Raw genomic sequence first — 25,192 nt, 5'->3', positions numbered from 1 at the left:
CTCCTTCAGGACATCCTCCTCAGGTCTTGTCAGGTCTTACAGCCTGTAGGTATACAGATCCTCTGTAAAAGATTCAGATTTTAGATTGTGAAAGGGTTTTTTTCAACTATGCTCCAGATGCATGACCTTCAGAAATGGAAGTGATTTCAGTTATATTGCTGTGCTTCTTGCCACACAGAGCTAGTCCATTCTTCTGGATAATTCTTCTGAAATCCATAACTCTTTCCATACGGCACGGTGTTCCTTCATGCTCAGCTCTATGGATGGGATTCTTCTCAGGGTGCTATAAGGTGAAAATGAAGGCACCAAAAATGTTGAAGCAACGAATAAATAGATGGTCAAGTATTTTATTCAGTCCAACTTTTAGATTGGAGTGGTTGGGGTTGTTTTTTTGGTGTGCAGTAGGAAACAAGTGACATTTTCTTCACAAGCTACTTTATTTACCAAATATCTGGAGATATGAATGGAAGAACATGATGTGCCATAAGAAAGCTGAGTGTCTGTAAGTCTAACAGGTGGTCAAGACTCAATAAAGAATCTTACCAGACTACTAAAGTCTGAAGGTCTTCTGGGATTCTTCTAGAGCTTTGATTTCAAGAACTACGATGATGAAGGAACCAGTGGGTTTTTTAGAGAAAACATGTTATTTCAGAGTTTTACTTTGTAACAGGGCTTCCTTGCAGCAAATTTCTCTTATTCTGTTTCACTCACTGTGTTTATAGCAGACTGTCATTATAGCTGTAGTCTTGAAACTTCAGCTTCCATTCCCAAAAATGTGTAAGAGCTGGAAGAATTATAAAGTTATCCCATTTTTAACAATAACAACAACAAAAGTTTAGAACCTTAGTCTGACCAGTATTTGAATAAGAAAAAAAGCAGTTGGGAAAGGTTTTTTTCTTTAAATCTCACTAAATTTTTCTTTACATGCTCAAAGCAAATTAATGTAATACAACATTAAAGGAAAATCTTAAATATATTTAATTATCAATCTTTTAAGTAGTTTCTTTCACTTTCATTGTCCTTTTAGGTACTGTATTTTGGCATCTTTTGCTCATAATATTTGTTGCCATGAGCAGTGCTTTCAGTCCTTGCACTGTGATTTAACCCTTTCTGTTCTTGACAAATCAGCTTCTCTGTCCTGAAAAAACAGGCATTTTCTCAGAAATTCAATTTGTGTTCCACCCAGCTAGCATAACTGTTTATTTTCTGTAAGCTGAGATTCTGGTATTGTTTATGCATTGCATATTAACCTTTTCTTTCAACCCTAGAGATCTTATTTATATTCCAGCAGAGTGGGTGAATGAAGCACTATATCAATGCTAAGCAGAACTTAGGAGCCCATGAAGAACATGTAGGGTGCATGCAGGGGGCAACTGTCACAGTGTTCATAACTACCTTTTTTCTGATGATGTATACTCAGGAAGTCTTCTCCCTTTCCAAAGGGCATGTTTTTTATATGTCTTTGTTGTTGTCCAAGGGTAGAGGACAGATAACATTGCAAGCAGGTCTCAGCAGGCAGCCGGAGGATAGAGTGCAGTCTAAAGAATACAGGATACCAAAAACCTTCTTTGGTTTCTCACAGGTTTTTCTAAGCAATTCTTTTTGCTGAGTGGTCCTTGTTAACCTCTCCAACCTTGTGGCAAGAACACTGGGCACAGGTCTAGTAACTAAAAAGGTATGATCACTGACAGAATGTTTATGTTTGTTCTACATGGAAAAAATGTATACTCTGAAACAGAATTAACCTAATGCTGTTATCAGCCAAATATAAGGTGCTATCCTGTTTACCACCATTATGCTGGAGAACTGCTTGCTCATAGTGAGGAGGGAAAGGAAGTGACACTAGAAGGTATTTGAATTTATGTCAGCAGAGATATTTGTAAAAGGACATCACTGGGTTCATTTTTCCTTATTTATTATTGCACAGAAATTGGCTTAGTTGTTCTTCCACTCTGTGGACAAACATTGTAGTTAGGATACCTGCATTGTTTAGATGGAGAGCACTATAATCTACTGTTGAAACAAGTGGCTATGTTTGCAGGAAACACTGAAGTGAAATATTTTATTGCCTTGTGCTTGCAGTGTCTTTAGTGCTTGTCCCCAAGCTCCTGGTTACAGGATCCTCTGGAGAAGGAATTGAGGAAGATAGCTATAAAACTGCTTCCAAGGGCTTTTTCGCAACATATGTGGTAGGACTCAGGTAGAAGAGGCAGAGTTGATTTTGGGTGCAACATGAAACAACGTGAACATTTATGAAGCACTGGACCTTGTCGGTGACCACAGGAGTATGCTGTCACTCAGGCTTGTCATCCAGAGCTCTCTAAGGCTGTGTCCAAACTACTCAGTCTGGGATGTCTCTCCTGGTCTTTAGTGAAGTGCATATCCTAGATGTATATTGACTCAGTGTGGGACAAGACATGGATAGTTTCCTCTGCTCCTCTTCTTCCTCCTACCATGGTTTCCGTGGGAAGGAAACTGGGAGTACAGGTCCTGTGGGAGCTGCAGCTTGTTACATTCAGAGCTCTGATTAGGAAGACTGGCATTACAACTGACAGAGCAACCAGCCCACTGTGTAGATATAGCCTCAGTTAGTGGGCTCAAACACAGTGCACCAAAGAACTTTGAAATTATAGCATCTTCTCCTGACGTCTGCAATGCCTGTTCTATGTGTTGTCTGAGGAGCAGCCAAGATGCCATAAAATCCTGCAGATGAACAGCAGTAGCGCTGAGCTGGACTGACCATCAAACATAACTTGCTCTAAGAGGTGCTGTTCAGAATCTCACTTCTAATTGCTGAACCTGAATCTTTGGGCATACCTCAGAACCTTAATTTCTGTTTTCCTGCTTTGCAAGCCTGTGACTGATCATTATTTCTGAATTTTGAATAAGCTTGCTTTGTTATTGTATTTGTCTGATTAAAGAACTGCATTTGACAAATTCAAAAAAGCTTCATTAGAAAAGATGTTTTCAGGAAGAAAAACTTCAGAGAATTTCACATCACAACAACAAAAGAAATGGAAACTTCCCCTTCTTGCCATCCCCAAAGATCTAAAGGTTTCTCAGAAATTCAGATCATTCCCCCCAGGTCTTCTATCCCCAACAAAGACAGCCTCCTATTTCCTTTAACACACTGCCTAATGAAAAATAGTAAGTACTCCAACATAAAAGATTTTTAATCATCCAAAGTGGTGGCTCTGTAGTACAAATCAAGGAATTAGTAGCAACTGATTTTACATAGGAGATAGAACAGAAGTGCCTTGGGGCAAATCAAAAGCCAATCTGTACTTCTATAAAACTGTGAGGCTGAATTTCATTCAGCATACAATTTAAACATGCTTTTCACAGTAATTCCATATGTAATGTGCCAATTTTTTGAGTTAGAATAAATTAAAATGTACCTTTTATTATTAAGTATTATGAAAAGGTTGAACTGACTATGTATTTCTTTTCTAGATGCTTCTTTCTATACTACACAGCTATTCTATTAAAGTATTTGCTTTGATACTAGTGATGGTTTGTATTCTTTTGTAAGATCCTTTTTCTATGAGGTGTGAACATTGAATGCAATGCTTTGCTATTGCACTTGTGTTCTGCTGGTAGCTCAGGAAATATGTTTAGGGACAGCTATAGAAAGGGAAGGGAATAGAGGAAGAAAAAGGGAAGGAAAAGGAAAAAGATCTTCAAACTTGGTGTTGTAGAAGTGTGTCTGTAGTTACTATTGAAAAAAAAAAAATGAAAACCACATTTACATATATATATTATGACCCATAGATGCACTGGACAATGATACAATCTGATTTTCAGAAATGAGGACACTGAAAAAAGTCTTTGTTTATGAGTAAGGCATTACAAGATCAAGAAACAATGAGCTGTGACATGTGTCTCTTCTCAACAAATATTTAGAGAGACTGGGACAATGTATCAGGTTGGAGGCTTAAGATTTTTTTTCCTTATTGCATTGCAGCTACACTACTGTAGAGGCTTTTTTTTGTGGACTGTGGACACTTAAATGAAATTAATGGAAATATTTTGTTTCCCTTGTATTGCCAGTCTTTTGCATTGTGCAGGGACATAATGTTCTAGAAGCATTTTGCTTACTGGAGCAACAAAAAAGTATTTAATTAATCTATTTTTTTAATATGTGGAGGCTTTGTGATATATAGCTAGTCACTGTGTAGACTTTTATGATGTAGTTTGTCATTGGCATGATGGTCCCACCAATTTCATCCTAAATTACAGCTCATTTTAATTTGATTCTAAATTATAACTCCTGTTAATTGTAATGGGGAAATAAATACAGGATAGCAGGGCAAGTATGCAGCAAGTATTAAATACTCCACAGCCAACACGAGACTGTGATCTAGTCATGCAAACCTGGGTATGGGTCACTTGGCATATGAGTAGGTACATTTTTACACATCTCTCACCTCTCCATATTCTAGCTACAGCTACCCTGGGCAAATGAAAGCCCTTTGGATTGTTCTAGCAGGATTTTCAATCTGAATGTGAAGATTGTCTAAAACATTGTAATCATGCTGATGGTAGTTTTAGAGTGGGTACCAGTTTGGTCAAAAGGGATTTTGAGGCCAATGAGAATCAGATCTAGGGCCCTTAAAAATGTGATCACAATATAGTTAATCACATCTGCTGTATTCACAAACCCACACTGCAACAAAATTAGGTAATTTATAAATATAACAAATGTATAACTGAACATGCAAGATTTACATATACAAATACTTGTACCTGAAAATATTGTGGGTTGTTATTTAGAATCTCATTCAGAACAAACTATTACAATTCAGGAGATAGCATCTGGAGTTATAATAGATAATTTTATGGAAACATAAAATCTCAATAGTGATAAAAAACCCCAACAACCGACAATCTGAACCCTCCGGGTTGGTAGGAAAGGAATGAGGCAAATATTTGCAATTTAAGACTCCATGGTACACCTGCATTTTAATACAGTAAAATCCTGGTTGTTCAATGCCAGCAATGATGTGGTAGAGTTAGGAAAGATACAGATAGGAATAATGTCAATGATCACAGAAATTGTTTTAACTGTGGGATAGACTGAGACTGTTTAACCTGGAAAAGAGACAGCTCGGGGGGAGTATAATAGTAGTCTGTAATTGTGAGTAGCAAAGGGAGTAATTATTTACAATACAAGAAAGGGGCATCAAATGAAATTATTATATGACAGGAAGAATAAATATCCCTATATTTGTCTCATATTCTTCTCTGTACAACTACTCTGACCACCTCTGAAGAATGACCCTAGATAAAACAGATACTTGGTTTCACCCAGTAGTGCTGTTCTTATGGGGACTTCTTCATATGACCATTCCATTTAAGTGTTTGTAATAAATACCCATTACAAAAACCCCTCTCGTCTTGAATCATACCATTGGTAATTCAAGAGTGTGCTAAGTGCAAAGCAGCACAGGCTATCTTCAGATAATGCCTTTTTGCATTCCTGCTGTACTGTTCTAAGGGAAAAATACAGTCTACTAAGTTTGTTATCACAAGGCAGATATCTAAGGGTTTCTAAAGTACTTGAATTCATATAACGGCATTTTCAAGAGCAACTGTGAAATTTTAGTTTTATAACCGAAGTGAGTGCTGCAACAGGATTTTCAGGCGCATGCACTCCCTCCTATACACCAAGGCTTCTAAATTTACTTGTTCATTAATTTTAATCACTAAGTCTTGAGAACCTTGCTGTAGGACATTTTAAAAAATATATGTATCTGTGAACAGAAATCTGAATTCCTTCAATTTTTAATAATTTTGCTTTCTGTTTGTTTGTTTGTTCAAATTTTACACTTTGGCAAACAATACCTTTGTTTATGTGAAAAATGAATGAGCATTAGAAGTGTTTATGTGGGTATTTCATACCCCTTTCACCGTAATGCTTGGCTTATTTTTAGATGAATTCTACCATTAGATTGTAATTAAGCCCATATACCGCTTGATATACAGTTTAAATATGTTCTTGAGCGTCTAGTTTGAAGGGAAAGGACATACAAGGTTGCCAGAACAGATTTTGTTTGGATTTTCTACAGCTGTAATATAAAAAGAGTTTTCACATACAAAATTGGCTAAATAATCCTGAATAAAAACTCAGGGATTTTCAAACTTGAAACTAACTCAAATTATACATATGCTGGTACTCCCTTTCTAGAAGTTTCAGGTCCAAAATTGAAGTCCACTAGAGGACTTGCAACTCTAGCTGACAACTAATTTGGCTAACGAGATAGCTAAAACCTTTCTGGGAACCAATGAAGAAACAGCAAGTAAGCAGGCTGCGTGAGGCAGAATCCTTCACCAGGTGGATTGTACTCCTCCTAGCAAAGAACTCCGGACACTGGAGACTCGCTAGAACACGCCCACACGCGCTCACGTGCACTCTCACACACGCGCACGGGTGCACGCGCATGCACGCGCATGCATGCACACACTTCCTGTTCAGCAATAGTGAAGCTAGATTGTCAGTTTTAGGGCCCAGAAAGTCTTTGGAGGTGGGCGTGCAATATCAGAGAAAATGATATTAGGAAGTATAACAGTTTTAGCTGTGGATGAGACTTTTCTGTACTAATTACATCATTTAGACTAGAAGCATTATTGTTCTTGAAGTTGGACTGATAAGAAGAGAGGTTTGTTCTTTGTTGATTAGATTGTTAAGCTGTTAATTGAACTAACAATAAATTGTTAGACCTGCATATAAACACTGCGCCCCCTTTTTGCAGATCGCAAGGTTTTATGTGTAACAATGTTTGTCTCTGTTGCAAGACTAAAGTTTTAACTTTGCTAAGTTGTTTTCTCCTGATAGAGTGAATCTTGATTCTGCTCAGCGACAGTTTGAGAGCTGGAGGACAGCCTCTCACCTCTATTTGTCCACAGTAAAGCCTGTATCTTGATGGCTGAGGCATTCTCCTGTGAAGCGAGATATGTGTCTGAGAGACAGGTTTTGGTGTCCCAACCCTAGGAAAAAGTTGGCAGAGGTTAGATTCATGCAGGTAAAGTTGGCATCACAACCTGTCATTGTGAACGGAAGCATCTACAGCTGCTGTGGTCTGTGCTTGGTGCAGAGAGGATCCTCTGTGTCACGCATAAATGATGACGTCTAGCAGACTAACACCTTCCGTGGGCTTGGATGGAGTTCATGCCTTCTGCATTATCAGGCATTTAACTTTAGGATCTTGAACTTAGTCTTCCACAGCAGAAACCTCAGCTGAGTACAGGTGTTGCTGGCACCTCACCACTTCCACTACTCCTCTTTATCACACAAATCTGTAGTTCTTTGATGCTTTGACATAGAGAAAGATGTCAACTATATAAAATTTTATAGTCTGCCATGCTATAAAACATTCTATATGTTAACTTCAGTAGAAGCAAAGTAAAATTGATGACATCTACTAAAACACTTTCAGTGTAATTATTCAACATCTTTTTCTTAGTCTTTCAGTACAGTGCATCATATTGTGGAGAAGTTTTAGTTTGCTTATTTGCTTCTCATGGTATCACTTATAGGAAACTCACATAAATAATTCCTTCAAAATAATCAGAGTCAACAGAGCATTTACAAGTGATTAAGGTGAATTAAATTTCATTGTATGCTGCAGTCCTAAACAAATTTCATACTCACCTGAGTTTGTTTCACAGCAAATCAATAATACTAAGTACTTTATTTGAACAGACAATATATAGTTTCCTATTCCTGTTCAGTGTGCATATGAAACTATCAACTTCAGTTAATGAGAAATTTTCCATAAACATTGATGGGTGGAAATATTTTCTTTCCTCTAAGTGACTTTGCTGTCTTGCATCTGCCATCAACTAACAGCCTTGAATATCAAGAGGCGCCATCCAACACCCCAGGAAGTTGATGTGAGACCTTTCATGGCTTTCAGTGGTCTTTGGGCAAGTATGCAGTGATTCAGTACAAACTAAACCACCGCCAGTCTGTTTTCAGGTTTCATTTTAGGGCTATCAGTAGGATTAAAAAGTTAAAAAACCAACCCACTGTAGACATTATTAAATAGTCATGTGATAGAACCGCTGAATCAAGTGAAAACATGAAATACACAGCAAAGGTAATAGCATATCACTTCCAGAATCTACACTCTTGGGAATCAGCATGTCCGTACTTTGTGGTGTGTTTTTTTATCTCAGGGTTCCATTAATTCCTGCCCATCAAGAAATGTTCAGAAAGCATCAATGTTCTAAAATATTTTCTTAAGGAATAAAAGAGGCCTAATAATTTCCAAATGGTACATGGATGTCATTAGATAAAATAACTAATGAGGAAATACTGGAAGATGTTAAAACTTCCTATCCAATTGTCAGTGAATGATTTGAGTTTATGAGTCATCTTGCATTTACGACTTCAAGAATGTTCCCAAATTATAATATGTATTGAACAATTTCATAGAAAAATGTGAAAATAAAGATGTCTTCAAATATTAATATAGATGTAACAGAGACTTAAAGTATTAAAAATGTGTGGAGCAAATTTCCCATAAGAAGTGAGATATCAGAATCTGGTGGTCTATCAGCTGCATACAATACGTTGAGAGTGCAAGGAAGAGCAAGGTGAGTCACTGCCTGAGTCTCGTTTTGGGTGTGCATCTCCAGCCCTGCCTCTGGCCCTGCATTATGGATAGACCTTAGCACTGTGTTGTAAAAATAGGTTGTTTCCTGGACCCCTTGGATAGATGCTGTATGCAGCCTTGTTTCTGGCCCTGTCTCCTGGATGGACTTTGGCCTTGTGATGCGGCCTTGTGATGCAGCCTTTTCTTCAGCCTGGTCTCTGGCCCTGTCTGCTTTTGCTCCAGGCTGGATTCCCTGGAAGGACCCTGGACCCGGTCCATTAATTGCTTGTCTATGCCTGTTGATGGACCCCATTACAAGCACTGCTGTCTTCAGCCCATGTGGGACTGGGTCCTGTTGGTGAGGTCACAGCCTCAGGTGTGACCTCAGTTCCCGCCTTGTCTGCTCTTGAGGAGCAGCCCTGCTCTCCCTGATGCATACATTTGAAGTTGCATCTTCCTGGAAGGGATAGAGCTTTAGTGAAGAGTGATGAGTATTTTTATTGTTAGGCGCAGGCAAGCACAGGATTCATGTGAAGCACAGAGGATTCACAGAGCATCATGTGGCACTCCAAATAAAAAGATAATTTGTATATCCAGAGTGGAAAAATGGAGCAGCTATATTTAATGACAACTGGTGAACAACAGTATAAAAAAAACTTACTTAAAGATAACATAATCAGCAAATTTCACTTTGTGCACATGACTAGAACTTGGCTTTTGTACTCCCTGAAAACAAAAAGGGGGGATCAATTAAGGCCCTCTATCATCTGGTTTATTTATGCATTCTAGAAGCATTGGGAATCTTGAAAATATTTTTAATTTAATCTTTCCTGACATGAGTAGGAAGAAAAATTGAATGTGAAAAATCCGGGTTTTAATGTTTTGTTTTCAATCATTTCACATTAACTGATCCAGATTGGTTATTATAAATGTAATCTTGTGTTTGCAAATATATGAGAAAATGAATTTATCTTCCCCAGAATTCATTTTGATCTGCATGTGTTAGTTTTTTAATAGGTAGGCATAAATATATTTCCATTGTGTTCTAAACAAACACTATTCAGTTTATTCCACTCACTTTCCTTCCCTCAGTAAAACCCTTATGCACCAGCACCTGCTTCTGATAACGTAAGGACAATGAAGCAGCGCTGGAATTCACAGGTTAGCATAGCATTCATTCATTCAAAAAAAAAGCCATAAATGAAATAGACTGAAGGTTCAGTGTTGCTGAGATACTGTGCAAAGGAGATAGTATCCTGCAGTTTATTGCATTCTGAGCCAGGGAACACGGCCTTTATAGCACTATTACCAATGAATTTTAAATCGCTCCAAAGTTCAAACTTCACTGAAGCATCGCATTGTATGTTGAAATCAGATGACCATTTTGGCTGGCAAATGCCATCTATATTTCAGAAAACATCCATGTTCTAATCAAAAATGAATTAAAAGACATGGAAACTTCAAGCACCATTTGTCATCTGAAACTCATGTTCATTAATATGCCTCATATCTGTAACTCTGAGAAATGCTAAGTCAATTCCCAAATTACCATAACATTCAAAACTAAACAGTAATGCATTTTAAAATGAGTGTATTGAAAATTGAATGCCAACTGAAAATAAATGATGGTACCTTTTAAAATTAAATTACAACAGACTTTTTTCTTTGTCCTTTCCCCTGTTGTCATCTTCAGTTAGTCTAGCTGTCCAATTCTTACCATATTTACCCTATGACAAGAAGGGCTTAGAATATAAAAGATGAAAACACCACATAATTTTTCATAATTAAATACTTCATAACAGTCTTAACTTGTTATTAAAAAATCCATTACATAGAACGGAGTTTCTTAATTTTTCTGTTTTCTGTTAGTTCTTTCACTAAATCCACCCCAGTGAAACTTCACACATATATCTGGGGGTTTTATTTGACCTTGTCCATAAATACCCTTATTTGGTATGTCTGTATAGACTATTTATGGGGCTTGTACAGCTAAATATATGTATTTTTTTGTAAGCTTGGTATGCATTTAAAAACAAACAAATAAAAAAACCCTATTTGCTAAAAAAAAAAAACTGACAGAGCAATAGAATTTTTCACTATGAAATTTTAGTGTGGGCAAGGAAAAGTAAGTAACTATGAAAAAAGAAATCCCAACCAGATATTGATTAAATATTGATACTGAAAATTGATATTTTTTTAATATATGTTGAAATACTTAATTTTTTGCTGAAGTTATTCTCAAAATACTTCCAATCAAATGTCAAAACATAAAAAAAAAACCCCAGTCCCTGCATAATTGACAATTAAAAATCAGTAAAATAAGAATGGGATTGTAAAATCCAGGGAAGTGGGAATTGTAGGCCGTTTTTTAAACTCTAAATGGGAGATAGTTACATAACACACTTATGAAGTCCCGTGAATTGCTTTTCTACATTTTTAAATGTCTAAATTTTTTAAACTTTCCCAGTATCATTGTTTTTTAATTGCATAGTCCCTAGCACAGCATAACTCTCACTACTATTTCACATCCATAAAGCAGTAGTCTGCAAAGTATGCAAAGAACGAAAATAAGCTGTTTTGATTATTATTTACAAAAGATTATTTTGGCAAATGTCATTTTTTTTCATATTCTTTGGTTACCATTTCCATTTCCACTTAATGGATTGTATCTGCTTGGACTATGAGATTGGCAGATGTTGTTTGCCTGGTGTCATAGTCGAACAATAATCATTTCAGACTACTTTGGCACTTTAGCATAGAACATCTTTCTTTATTTGGCATCCTTCCATTTTTCATTGTGGGCCACATTTTTAAATGCAACGTCTAATTTTGCACTGGCAATCAATTACAAGTGCAAGTAATTGGAGTATTTAGATGTCCAAATACCTGATTGCAGGCACAAATCATGTAGTTAAACTCTAAACACTATTGATTGTGACCGCAAAATGAGTGGTTTAGTTGAAGTCCCTTTTACGTGTTTGACCCAGAAAATCAAGATGCTATTTAAAATAAACAAACCAGTATTTCTTATGTTTAAACTCATGCCTCCACATCACAAATGTCTGCTGTGGGGTTTGGGGTTGTTTTTTTTTTTTTGTTATTCTCACAAAATGCATATTTGGTGTGGCTTTCTGGTAATTGTGCCTCACGGACATTTAGTAATTGAGAGTGACTGAGATTTTAATGGCTGAACAAATAGGATGATATTGCTTCCTTCATTTTGACCACAAGTCACAAAAACTACAGGGCCAGTCAAGCAAATCATCTCCAGGTAAAATTCTTTCTTTTCTCTATGGGAATTTTAACAGAAAAAGGACTGCAAAGCTGAAAGCTTCTAATAAAATTTAATTGAAGTAAAGTATATGTGCATTAGAAAATGTCTTTCTATTGTTTGTTTCTTCCACCTTCCTCCCTGTGAGTAGTTACTGTGCTTGAACTGGAATCTGAATTGTATCTTGTTGCTTTAGACATAAAAATGCTTTTCCGAACAGAGATTATCAATCATGCTGAATTATGTGGATGATTGTCGTTGTGTACAAACATCTGGTAAAAAATATGTTGAGGCCAACACTTTTCCCTTGTCAGCTCAAACAAATGATTTGAACCCAGCTCTCCAGAAGTAAAAAGCTTTAAGTGCACTAATCCACTGGGTCACTGAGAGACTGAAACAAATTACAGCTGTTACACATTTTTAACCATAAGAAATGGTAGACAGATGTTTTTTTCTACATGTATAGTGACCATTATGAAATAAATATGCACGTGCCATTTGGTAGACAAAAGATTAATGGGCGACAAGTCCCCAAGTCAGCATTTACAGGCTGGGAAAAGGTAATTGTCCAATTACAGACTTACTGAAATGGCTTTGGTCTTATGGGGCATGCCCTGGGGAAAAGTCACAGGATTGCCATAATAGATTAGCTCAGAATTTGGCTTCTATATCTTATTTTGACAAGAAACAGGCATTGGAAATTCTGCTGCTCTCTCAGTGCACTGCCATACCTTCACTAATTCTGAGACAGCTATTCCAGCTCAGCTCTCCCAGGAATACAAGCTCCTGGTGATCAGTGTAGAAGTAGAGCTTCAAATATTACAGGTAAATTTTAGTCTGGGTTTTAAGCCTTCAGCAGGTTTCTGGGATGGCAGAATTTGAACTGTGGATGTTATCCCTTGCTAATAACTTTTCTTACAGGATGATAACATAAACCTAGTTATTTTCATTTTCAGTACAATAAAAAAAAACCAACACAGGGCAAGGGATGATTTTGTTCTTTTGGGGTTTTTTTGCGGTTTTTTTTAGATGCAATAAGTATTGCTTAGGAGATGCATTAATAAACCATAATAAAAGTATAAATATCTCACAAGAAATCTGATAAAAGCAATGTTTATACCTCTTTTAAATGTCCACATTTCCAGGATACAAGTTTGAATTCACAGTCCTTCAAATGAGTCTTTAAATGATGAAAATGCAAATAAATATTATCCTGATTACAAAAATCAATAAACCATGCTCATTAATTGTTTTAATTTTAATTGCTGCAGAAGGGCCTGCCTACTACCTAGAACAGTCTGATGTCAAGGTGAAACTTCTCTCTCTAACCTAGAAAGCTCATACTAAGGGTTACAAAGTCTAAAAAGCAACATGTACAAGGCCACTGGAATATTGCCTAGCTTGAAATGAAATAACTTTTTTCCCCTCAAAATCCCTGCTTAATTTTATAGAAAATGAAAGCTGATGTAGAGGTCACATCACTGCATTTGTAAACTAAACTCAGTACAGACTCAGGAAAAGAGCTCAAATGAATGTTAAGTCTTTGCTAAATCTTGCAGTATAAGACCTCAGCCCTCAAAACTGTATATGCATATTTAATTTCATACACATGAGTTCTATTTTGAAGGTTTCTTTTGAAAAAGCTATATCTGCTAACAAGTAGGCAATCTTTCCCTTTCACTTCTGGACATAATAGTGACACTTCAAGTTTCATCACACAGGTGGACAAACACTGGCATAGAGGCTTTTGCCAGCTCTCAGGATTTCAGATCTTAAACACACTTAAGTACAGAAGCATTTCAGTGGATCCAACATGTAATTTGGTGTTGGACTTCATCTGCTCTAACATACAAACTTCTCCAATATTATATTGTTTGTTCACGGCACTCAGTCAAATTACAGACATAAAGTATTTGTTTCATCTAACTCCAGGAGCAAAGCTTAAGGTGGCCATGGGGTTCCAGCTGTCATCGCAGAGAAAGGTAGGCACTCTGCCAATGTGTCTTTTGACCTCAGACACCTCCCTGCAGAAACGAAGGATTTCCCCACTGAAGAGGCCTCTGTCTCTCTAGGTCAGAAAAAACTAGATTTCAGGCACATGCCAAATAATCAATTTTTAAGCTGTTCTTATGCAATAATTTAAAGCGAGGGGTTAAAGTGCTGCTCAGACTTATCTGAAGAACTTTGCCTCTGATACAGCACGTTCACTCTGATTCTCAGCTGAGAAAATAAAGCAAGTCATTAGTACCTGTTCTTTCAATGACCTTTAAGCTAAATCTTTTGTTCTAATTGTGATTAACAAACAGATAGCTTCTGTTTGTAAGTGCTTCTCTGCAGTTGCTTTTCCTTGTGCTCTGTTTCAAATGAACCCAATTAAAACACTGCCCATTTTTCTTTCAGCAGGTTAATGAAGATGAACTTCAGATGAAATGAATGAAATCATACCTCACAAAAAAATATGATAATAGTCTCTGACTGTGTGTTTTCTGTCCCTTTAAGATGTCAACTAACTGGAACAGAAATCTTGAAAAGACTCAATTCTAATTGATTCACAAACCTGTGCACAAAAGTAAGTAGTGAAACATTTCAAAAACTAAGTGGGAATTAATTCTAAAACACTTCTTAGGTGATAAGCAGATGAAAAGACAAACACCTTCATTTTTAACATTTACTTTCACTGAACTTGTTAGTTACCATGTACAGAAGTATTAGTCCAGAGTGCAACATAGACAATTAAAAAATAGAAAAACCCCAAAACCTCTTGGTTGCAAGGAAATCCCAGGCCTTCCAAACATAATGCTTGTTTCTTTTTCAAACTCTGAGCAGAAAAATGTCAAAGTTAATGTTCAATTTCAAATAATTTTGTGGACAAGTAATTTTCATTATTCAGCTATTGAAGAAGGTCACTTAAGTAGGTAATCAGAATAATTAAATTACCTCCCCAGAAGTCCCTGTACTAGACCATGTTCAACAGTATTCACTTAGGTCATATTATCTGCATGAATATCACTGAGTACATCTCCCAAAGTATCTTCTTTTTTTTTTTTTTTATCAAAAAAGACATCCATTGGTTACCAATTGCAATGGCTGTGAAAACTTTCATACCTACAAGGTGATGGATATTCAGTTAGCAACAGACAGGGCCCAGAAATGAATGCAACAGGTAGATTCTCTTAAATGAAATTTAGTATGCGTGAAAGGTAGCAGCCTCCTAGCTGTGCTCCCTGCGCACAGTTACAGTGCTTTCCTGAACTGTGCCATTCTGCTCTGCATGTCGGTTTTAATCCAAAATAACCTGGAAGAAGAGCTTATCAGGAAAACACAATTTCCATGAGCAATCATTTTGTTCCTACTGTTTGACAAAGACAAAGAACATCCACAGCACTAGTGGTGCTAGCAATGCACTTACATACTGGAACTTACAAAGATTCCCAATGTATTCCACATGAGAAGACTAAAATAAAACAGTTTGTAAATGTAAAACAAGTCAAGAGCTGAAAACAGTTTTCCCAAGTCTGAGCACTGCATGATCATAAAGACAGCCTTTTTTTCCTTTTGCAATGCCTTAATACCTACAAATTGACTCAGAAAATACTGCTGTTCATTCAACATGTTTTCTAAGACTTCTGTAGTATAAGTTAGGATTCAGATTTTAATTTCAAGATGTAGCCTAAACAACTGAGAGAAGGTAGTAAGTAACATGGCTTTCTGCTATGCTAGATGGCTGATTCAGTGGCCCCCTGCAACCTTTTCAGTGCTACTGCTTGCTACAAATGTGGAGGAGGTCCTGGATTTCTGTTGAAACACTACACATGGAAATTGTAGAAGTGACATATGTTAAGGCATTAAAAGATTACTTCTACATTACAAAGGACAGATGACTCAAACATTACATAGAAAAGGTGGGAAAATTATAAACTTCACAAGATTAAGTGGAAATTTCCAAACAAATGCCAGCTTTTAAATCACCTCATTTTTATATGCTTATGTTCATTTGCATTGTTTTACAATTACTAATAGTATTTATTATTATTATCAGGTGTTTTACACTTCAGAGTGCATGACACATCTGAGAGTTATGGTTTCCAGCTTTACAGGGATTCCAATTTATCATTACTTAATTGCCTGCTTGGAATAAAATCAAGGCAATTTCCCTTCCCATCTGACCAAAATAGCATTCATTGGCCTTGATCTTCAGGATCCAGTGTTTGAAAGAAGCATTCTGTCAGTCAAAGAGTTCAACAGAAGAACCTTGCAAGGTACATCTAACGTGGTACTTTGAGCCATTTGATCTTAAATTCACACACACACAAAAGAAGTGAAACAGGGAATGGAAAGTGAAAAATCATTTTTATAACAAACAAAAGTGTTTTCTTTAGAAGAAAAACTACATGCAAATATTTCAATAATAAATATGTTTTCAGAAAAGCAACAGTTTAGTCTTTCAGAGCAGTGAATAAACTTTGGTTTTGGAAAAAAATCTAATGTGATTCAGTTATTATTAGTGTACAAAATAGAAGCCCTAGGGCAAAAACTAAACCAATAATTTTAAGAAAAGAGGAATAAGCAATACAATCCTATCCATAATCTCCTATCAGGAAGGAACAACAATGAAAAAGAAAGTTTGAGGAAACAAAGCATTTACCTAATAAAATGGGTAACTCTCTAAAAGGACACATCAAAAGAATTAAAATCTCTTGAGGAAGACTAATTCTTTGAGAAACGCACAATGGTATCCACATCAAAAGAAATCCTCAAATGCTTAATGTTAAGCACGTACTAAAGTGATGCACCGCATTAGAGCTTTGAATGTCCGTACCATAATGATATCATAACACAGAGAAGCTACAGCACAGTTGCTTGTGATAAAGATCGTGTTTTACAATGCAGTGGTGCTTTCCAAATTGCTTTATGATTCAGACCAAAACTGTGAATCTGAATGTTATATCAACACACCAGGCAGCTTTCAGATGAAATGCTCTCAGCCACTTACAACTGAAAACTGTCAAGATTAAATAACCAGCTTTAACAGCAATTTTTGAGTACTGGTCTCATTAACATGATAGTAGTAACTTGAAAAGATTAATTATAAAAAAGCTATTCCTAGAAATGTTTTTAAACAGGCATATGAATAAACTTAAACAATAAAAAGCAGAACTGTTGCTACTTTGTGAATTGCCTTCTGGAAAGCAGACATGCAGTGGGGTGTGTAAACACTGCATATACTCATGAAAATAACTTCCAGTAGTTCAGTATTGACAGGGAACATTTGGAAACCGTGGCTACCAGGTTAATAAAAACAAACAACAGAAGATGGATTGAAAATGTTTGGAAATGCAGCGTTTCTAACTGCAAAATAAAGTGCAAACTTCTGCAATGGTCACTGCCTGTGGATCAACTTAACCGTCAATGTATATGCTTAGTCCGTGGCAGGCTGTTTAGGGACCAAAATGAACTGAGAAGTCAAGAACAGACCTGCAAAAACTCTTCAAGTGTGATAATCGTCCTCTCTTTTTCCATATCTTCCCTATAGTTCGTCCAAACTTTAACCTGTTTTCTTATCCTCAGGTGATCTTGAGGCTGGAGCATTGCAACGGATTCCTTTTAGGAAAGGACATGCCCACAAATTAATTTTCCTTTTTCCTTTTTTGTTTGTTTCATTTGTTTTGTTCTTTTGTGTTTGTGTGTGTTTGAGCTTGCAGGTGGTAAGTGTTTTTTCTCTCTTTTTTTTTTTTTCTTCACTACCAGATTCATTATTCTGCATTAAGCTGCATTGAACTACATTTGTCATCTATTAGTCCTGTTACTGTCTGCATTGTTCCTCATTATTTACTGTTCTTCCTAATTTAGAATCACATGGAAATCTTGCTTTCAAAAGCATTATCCAATTCATTTATATGAATAAAAATAGCAGAGGACACAGCACTAGTGCTTGCAATACCACCATCTCACTAATAACTTCTGTCTGATTTAGGAAAGAATAGCTTCGACTTCTCCTTTTGTCCTCTTGCAGAAATTCACTTTACTGAGTTTCTGTGCTGTATTTCTAGTGCGTTTCAGAGGTTAACCTTTGAAAGAGAAGTTACACAATTGTGTTCTACGCCAGGTCCTGTCTCTTTCATACATACCTGCAGAACTATACCCTTTCACTTCTTAAAGAAAAACAACAATTTTCAGACTCGTGGATACCTGCAATGCAGAAATTGAAATAAAAGGAAAGGAATTCCAGTGAGCTAGTGAACAGAAAGATCTTTATTTCTTTGGGACCACAATGTCCATTCATAACATCAAACATTGTACTTGTCATTAAAAAGCCAGCATTTCCCATTAGTTACTCTTACTACCTTTACGTGTACTAACGATGTGAAATAACCATTTGCCAGCATGGGAAAGTTGGGAAACTGTGCCTGTGTTAGATGAACAGTGTAACAATATTTGAGCTGTTTATTTATACATTATATTATGTTGACCTGTAAATATTATAGGTAGCAAATTTCCCAAGCCAAATTTACTCTCACTTGCTTCACAGCGTTTGAACCCCAACATATTTTGCTCCAAATTTCCTTTGGTGCCATGCTGTGTTTTAATTAACTTGGCCACCGAACTTTCTATTCCCTTCTGTGTTGTTTAGGTGAGATAGATGTTCGATAACTTTTAAAAGGCAGGACACTTTTAGCAAGCTCTCCATATGGTAAGCTCTCCATATGGTTTGCTCTGCATAGAACTGTATGATGAAATGTGGCTCCTATAGAGGGAGGCATTATCTCCTTCTTTTTTCAAGGAGGGCTAGGTTCTGGCTCAGAGTTCTACATTCAAGAATCCTGATGTATGTTACAAAAATAAACTTTAAATGAAAATATAGTAAAATATTCTACAGTGCCTGCCAAATGTTATGGGGTTTGAAGCAGACCTATATTTTGATGGTGTTTTGTCATACCTCTCACGTCAGGTGAACAACAAATTCGTATTAAACAAGAATTTCTTGTTCTTTCTAGGAATTTTGTAATTTGCAGATTTTTTAAGCCAGATTTTAAAAGATTAAAAATGTTTTTCCCTGCTTTCTCAGAGGCAGGCCAAATGAATTCTGTATGTGATTTCATAACTCATAAGAAGCATTGCACTTGCTTGCAATAACAACTTTTAGTTAGTTATTTTTATTTCAATTATTACCTACTGCAAGCACCAGAGTCTGTTTGCTTTGTGAACTTTAGATGCAGCTATAAAGACACAATATATAGAATAGGAAAACCACATGGAATTTATTATAAAGCAGATATAACAATGCACCCATGCAAATATATGTGTGTGATGTATGGTTGACAGGAAAGAAAATAGGAATTGCTAAGTCAGTTAACAAAGTCAATAGGGATCTTCAGTAAATGAAAACCCTGAGAATGCATCCAATGATAATTTCTAATCCATTTCATAAACAAATAGACGACTTAAATTTTTCTGGTCATAACAATGACTTAAAACCCCCCCACAACCTCTGTTCAGCTTTTAATGAAAGTCAGACTGTAAAAAAACCTCACTAAGAAGCACTTTTCCCTTGAGTTCTTTTACATTATGTGCAATCTGCAGTCTTTTAAACCAGCTAGAATTCAAGTTACATTATAAACTGTCAAGAAAAAAAGTAGAATTCATAGCTAGGACTTGATTTCTTTGTTTTTAATGAAGTACGTTTCCAAAGCAGCAAATTGAGATCTTTATTCCCTTTAATAACTTTTATTTACAAGTAATGCTGTGACTGGGCAACATAAACAAGATTTATTCGCACAAGTATTTAAACACAGCTAACAAATGAAGAGAAAAAAAAGCAAAGCAGAATATCAGATAAACAAGAAAAATATTTTTTTAACCTAGTAGTAAATTGACAATTATGGATATGTTGCACAGGTCACTGTTCCATTTTTATTGTTCCCTCTTGGAACTGAAAGACATGCTAACTAAGCTAAAGGCAAAAATCTTGGCAGTGGTTAATCTCAGATAACTTCTGAAAATATAATTGTTCATCTCCCAATCCAATTCCCAAATGATGAAGAAAATCTGTATCAAAAGGACAGGTACTTCTGGCAAGCTGTCAGCTACCAGTGAAATTCTTTGCCTTTGAAAACAAGTAACAGAACATAAAGAAGACAGGGCTGCAGCTGCAAGAAACAGAAAAGAGCAAAAAAGAATGAGGGGTGGAGGTGACTCTGGTTTTCAGCTCTAGACAGCAGCAAAACTGAAATCCATGAGAGGTTTTACATGGCTTTCGTCTCTGAAACAGTAACTTTAGACCAGTGATTTCTTCATGCCTCAGGTTCCCAGCTGTGAAATGGGAATGCAAGCACTTCTCTAGGCATGCCCTAAAAATGATACTATCCTCATTCTTCAGTCATTGTTTTATTCAGTGAGTGGTTCCACTTGCAGTCTCCATGCACATAAACCATTAAAAAATGCCTGCTTTTCTCTGAAACCTTTTGTATGTGCTATAGAGCTTGCTTTTTTTTCTGAAACTGCAAGGGATTTAAAATGTTTGTGGCTTTGCTTGGTATTTCTAATGAATCCAGCTCTGAAAGAACTTTCCTTTTGGTGGGTAACATTGCTTATTTCATAGCACGGGTCTCAATTCCTTAATAGCTTCTTTATTTAATACCTTAAGAAAAAATGCTAACAACTTGGGACACATTTTTGATGATGCCTGGTAACACTACGTGTTTCTATTATAGTCAGGTCACAAAAATCCCTATCCTGATGTTATGCAGCTGTTAGCTTTTCTAATTCAGGTCGGAGAGTTAATACTCTGTTTTGCTTTCTGACTGGGTGAGATCCACTTGGCATAAACCAAAAGTCAAGGCTGGTGTTCATGAGACAATGGGAACTGAAAGAGCTGGAAGAATCAGTTCAGTTTGAAAACTCCAAACAAAAAATTAAATAATCAAAATGGCATTGGAAGTAGTGTCCGTTTTAGCCTATTTTAGTGGTTTGGTTGGTTGGGGTTTTTTTTTCCATTTTAATGTTATCAGAAAGTTTCTCATCTTCATTTCCTGAGTATGAAGAAACAAGAACAAGGATTTATCTTCTCTGTGCCAATCATTTGGGGTGGTTCTAATGTTGTTTTGCTTATATGTCTCTTTTAAACATTTTAGAGTCCTAGATTATTAATCCCATTCCTTTACATGGAAATGTTTTAATATATTTTGATCACTCTTCTCTGATAGTGAGAATGGCTGATAAATCATCAGTGGTACAGGCCACTGTTTTGACATCATAAAAGTATTTATTAACTGTTTCAAGAAGTTATAAAATAAAATGAATAAAAACATTGGAAGTCTATACAGGAAGATATTTTTATGTAATTTGGCCTTTCACAGAATTATTTGATACTATTCATGTTCATCAAATAGATCAGATAGGTATGTTTCAGTGTGTTTTAGTGTTTTATTTTGCAGGAAAGAATACTCTTGGTTTGTGTTCTTCCTCTGACTATAAAATCATAATGGTTATAATTTTGCTTCTAGGACTGTATGGATTGTCCTGGTGCTGAGGTCAATTTCACTTGTCTGAAATCCCCGGCATCATGATGAACATGTCTTTTGAAGATAGTTAATGTATCTGCTGCCATGCAGTAAAACAGTTTATTCACATTAAATTACATACTTTTGTCAGTATCTCAGCCACTTCATTGTCAGACAACTCCAATATGAAAACTATTTATTCTCTTCTCTCCTTACTTCAATTCCTGACAGCCTCATTCTTATTACCTGAAAAGATGAAGTAGGAAGGTACTTTTCCAATGGTCTGGTTAGACGGGTATAAAGGAATTATCAGGCTTTAACTTGACAATGTCCTTATCTGATGTAACAGCACACTCCATTCTCTGCTGTTGGACCAACAAAGCAAATAATTTTTTGTGGGTTTCTGTCTCTGGTACTTGAGACTTGCTTTTGCTTTTCAAAGTGCAGGTCTGGGTCTGAAGCTGATGATCCAGTCCTCCCACAAAGGCCCTTTTGCAGACTTTGAATGGGCCCAATACTGGGTGCTATGCAGCCTGCCAGAATTTTGCCCTACCTGCCCCCAAATATTTGAATCCCCATTGCATACAGAAATTAGAATCAAACACATATTACTTATGAATGATATAATAAAATGAACAGCCTCTCATTTCTATGGGCAAATGATGCTCTCTCCCATTCTCAATCTAAATCAAACTGCAGAGTTACTAATAAAAATAAGTCATGACTCACAAAGTTAAGTTCTTTTGCATTAATCTTAAACTCTTTAAGAGTTATTGGAGTCTCACATCATTAAAACTAATGTCAGTGGTATAGTCTGCAGTAACTATTAAATTTACAGCTGGAAGGTAAGACTCATATAAAAGAAACATTACTTTATAACCATACTAAAGATGAAAATATGTAGATACTGTTTACATTGCACAGTTGAGACAGGTAATAGTTTACAGGGAAACCCTTTATGCTCTAGGAAATCCATTCTGTAAATAGTCACTGGGTTTTTGTGACATTATTTTGTCAAATAATTCTGCAAGAGGCCTAATTATATAAATAATATCTTTCTGTATAGACTTTCAAAGTTTTTACTCATTTTACTGCCACTTTTTGCAGCAGTTAATAAATACTGCATACACTCATGTAGCAATTTGCAGCATATTTAACTGTGTTGTACTAGACTGACCTGAATAAAATGGACCCAAAATACAGCAGGTGTGAAATCTGTCCCAGGTCCATCACCAAAGTACAGGCAACAAGGTATTGTGCGTGAATTTTGTGTAGCTCAGGGACTATATCAGTCTGAGGAAGGCAAAAAATCCATCCACAAACATACTGAGGTTACCATCTAAAATGCACTGTAAGAAAGGTTGCCTGAGAATCTTTCAGACCTGTTAGATCAAGGGCATGCATAATTATTCTTTCAGTACAGTAACTAAAAAGGCATTTTTACTAGGGAGGAACAAAAAAAAAAGAAAAAAAGGGAAAAAAAAGATATCTTTCCTTATAGAGTAAGAATCAGCAAAAGGTTTTACTCCAGTTCTTGATGTTATGTCCCACCTCACTTAGGGTGTATGTGCTAGACTCCACATGGGCTGACTGGGAGCTATTACTCCAAGGGTTTCTCAGCTACCTCTGAATATGGTCTCTTGGTCCTCATAACTTATGGAAAGCCTAAGAGGTGATGGTGAAAGGAAGCAGCCTTGCTTTTACACGAATTGCGATGTCTCAATAGCCAGTGAGCAGTGGCTGGGCTGTTAAACCTATAAATTAGAGGTGAGTTTATGGGGCTTGCAATCACTTTCCCAGAAATCTGAGGCTGGATTTCATTTCCTCAGGCTCTTCCACTAAACATTTTGTAATTTTTTTTTTTCATTCTAGTTGAATATTTATGAAAACACACTATTTGTTTAAATCAATATTACTCAGAAATTAATCCAAATTTGTGAGGCTTAGTGATGAGTCTTCAAATTACTAGCACAGTATATATACTATATATGTAAAAAGTATAATTTAAACCACTTGGGGGATTTTTTTAAGGAAAAGTCAATATTTTGTAGTAGAATATTTCAACTAACAATTTTTTTCATTTTGAGACCTAAATCCTTCAAATGTGCACAAAATAATATTAATTTAAAAATTCTGGATATGCTCTGTGTCTATTAAAAAAAGCAACCACCAAACAAACATTGTAACTGAAATTATTTAGTTCAGATCAAATAAAATCTTTTGTTTAATTTGAACCATTTTGGTTAGAAAAATGAAATTCTTTTCAATCAACTCAAAAAAGCTAGGATTAGTTTTTAAGGGGACTTTGAGGTAGAAAAGAGATTTAAATTAAAATAAGAAACCCTGTTATTCACATAGGTTGAATGTTACTTAGTTAATCAGGCTTTTAAGTTTTGCTCTAGAAGCAAAGAAGAAAATATAATTTTCTAGATAACTACCTTCCGGTTGTTATCTAATGCTTAATGCAGGGATTATACTGTAAAACACAGAGAATATATGTATTTTTTTTTCTTATAACTGTTTATAAGCAGCATTTGAAATTAATACTACAGGCTTGACAAAATGTTTATCTTACATCCATATGTTCAGTCTAGGGAAACAATCTCTTAAAGGACTTGATTCAATTTAGCCATACAGTAGGGACCAGTTACTTTTTTATGAATACGATGATGCTAAGCAAGTGAAGAAGCAAATATATAAACTCCTTTAAAGAAGCCTTTACATTCTATCGACATCAGAATGACTAGAAAATCTACCGTCTTAAAACAATTCCTCTGCCTTTTGTAGCTTTGTCACTGTTCAAAAAGAAAAATCTACTAAAATGGCAATGATCTATTGAGGATCGCTACACAAAGCAGTGGGTCATTGGTGAAGGCATTTAGGAAAAGATAAGAGAATTCTCTTTCCTTTTAACTTTCCTCTTTGAGGCCAAATCATTACTGTTATACTTTAAATTGGGGTTTTTTTTGAATTGTTTATTTTTGCTGGAAAGCTGCCATTGCTATAATTGCTGTTTAAAAAAAATATAAGTCAGGAGAAATAATCTTATTTCTGTTTGTAGAGGTCCTTATGCATACCTCTTTATTTTATTTTAAATATATATGTGTTAATTTAGGAGCTCATCACCAGTGTAACCACATTTAGTTCACATCACATAAAACTGGGTATATTCATATTTTCTAATACAAAACTCACTACCAAAATTATCAGTCTTAACCTTTTGAAGCAGGTGTTAGTATTATGTTAAATTACTGTGGAAAAATATCCTTTCAGGTGAAATGGGGCTAAGTTTATTTAGAAATATGGCAGAATACAGGGTAGGTCATACATTGAATTTTAGTAGTTGTTATTCTCTGTAAATATGGACTCAGGTATATAAATGTCTTGTATATAAATGCATTACTGTCCATCACTTTCTCATGTTTAAAAGCGAAATGTCTCTATCATTTAAATTTTCAAAATTATGTTTAAGGTCTCTTGGCTAGTCATAGATGTAGACACTGAGACCTCTCAGGAGAATTTAAAATTTCAGCATAGGTCACAAAAAGTTAACTACTCTTATATTACTCTTACTTCTCAATGAAGGTTATGATCAAGAAGAAAGTACAAGAAGGAGTCCAATGCCATATTTGTCTTTGTAATTCCCTCCAGAAAGCTGATAGTTAAAAAGTCCTACTTTTTTTCTTATTCCTTGTCTCATAGATCATACAAACGAACTTTAATTTGGTTCACTAGGGCAGTACTTGTTCTAAAATGTGATAAAACTCAGAATGATTTTGTAATAAGTGAATTAAATATTTAATTAGGTATTTTAAAGGGTTCCA

The sequence above is a fragment of the Accipiter gentilis genome, chromosome 4, assembly GCF_929443795.1.
Source record: "Accipiter gentilis chromosome 4, bAccGen1.1, whole genome shotgun sequence".
In the NCBI taxonomy this organism is placed as follows: Eukaryota; Metazoa; Chordata; class Aves; order Accipitriformes; family Accipitridae; genus Astur; species Astur gentilis.
The sequence above is the reverse complement of the archived record's forward strand: the minus strand, read 5'-3'. Positions refer to the sequence as shown.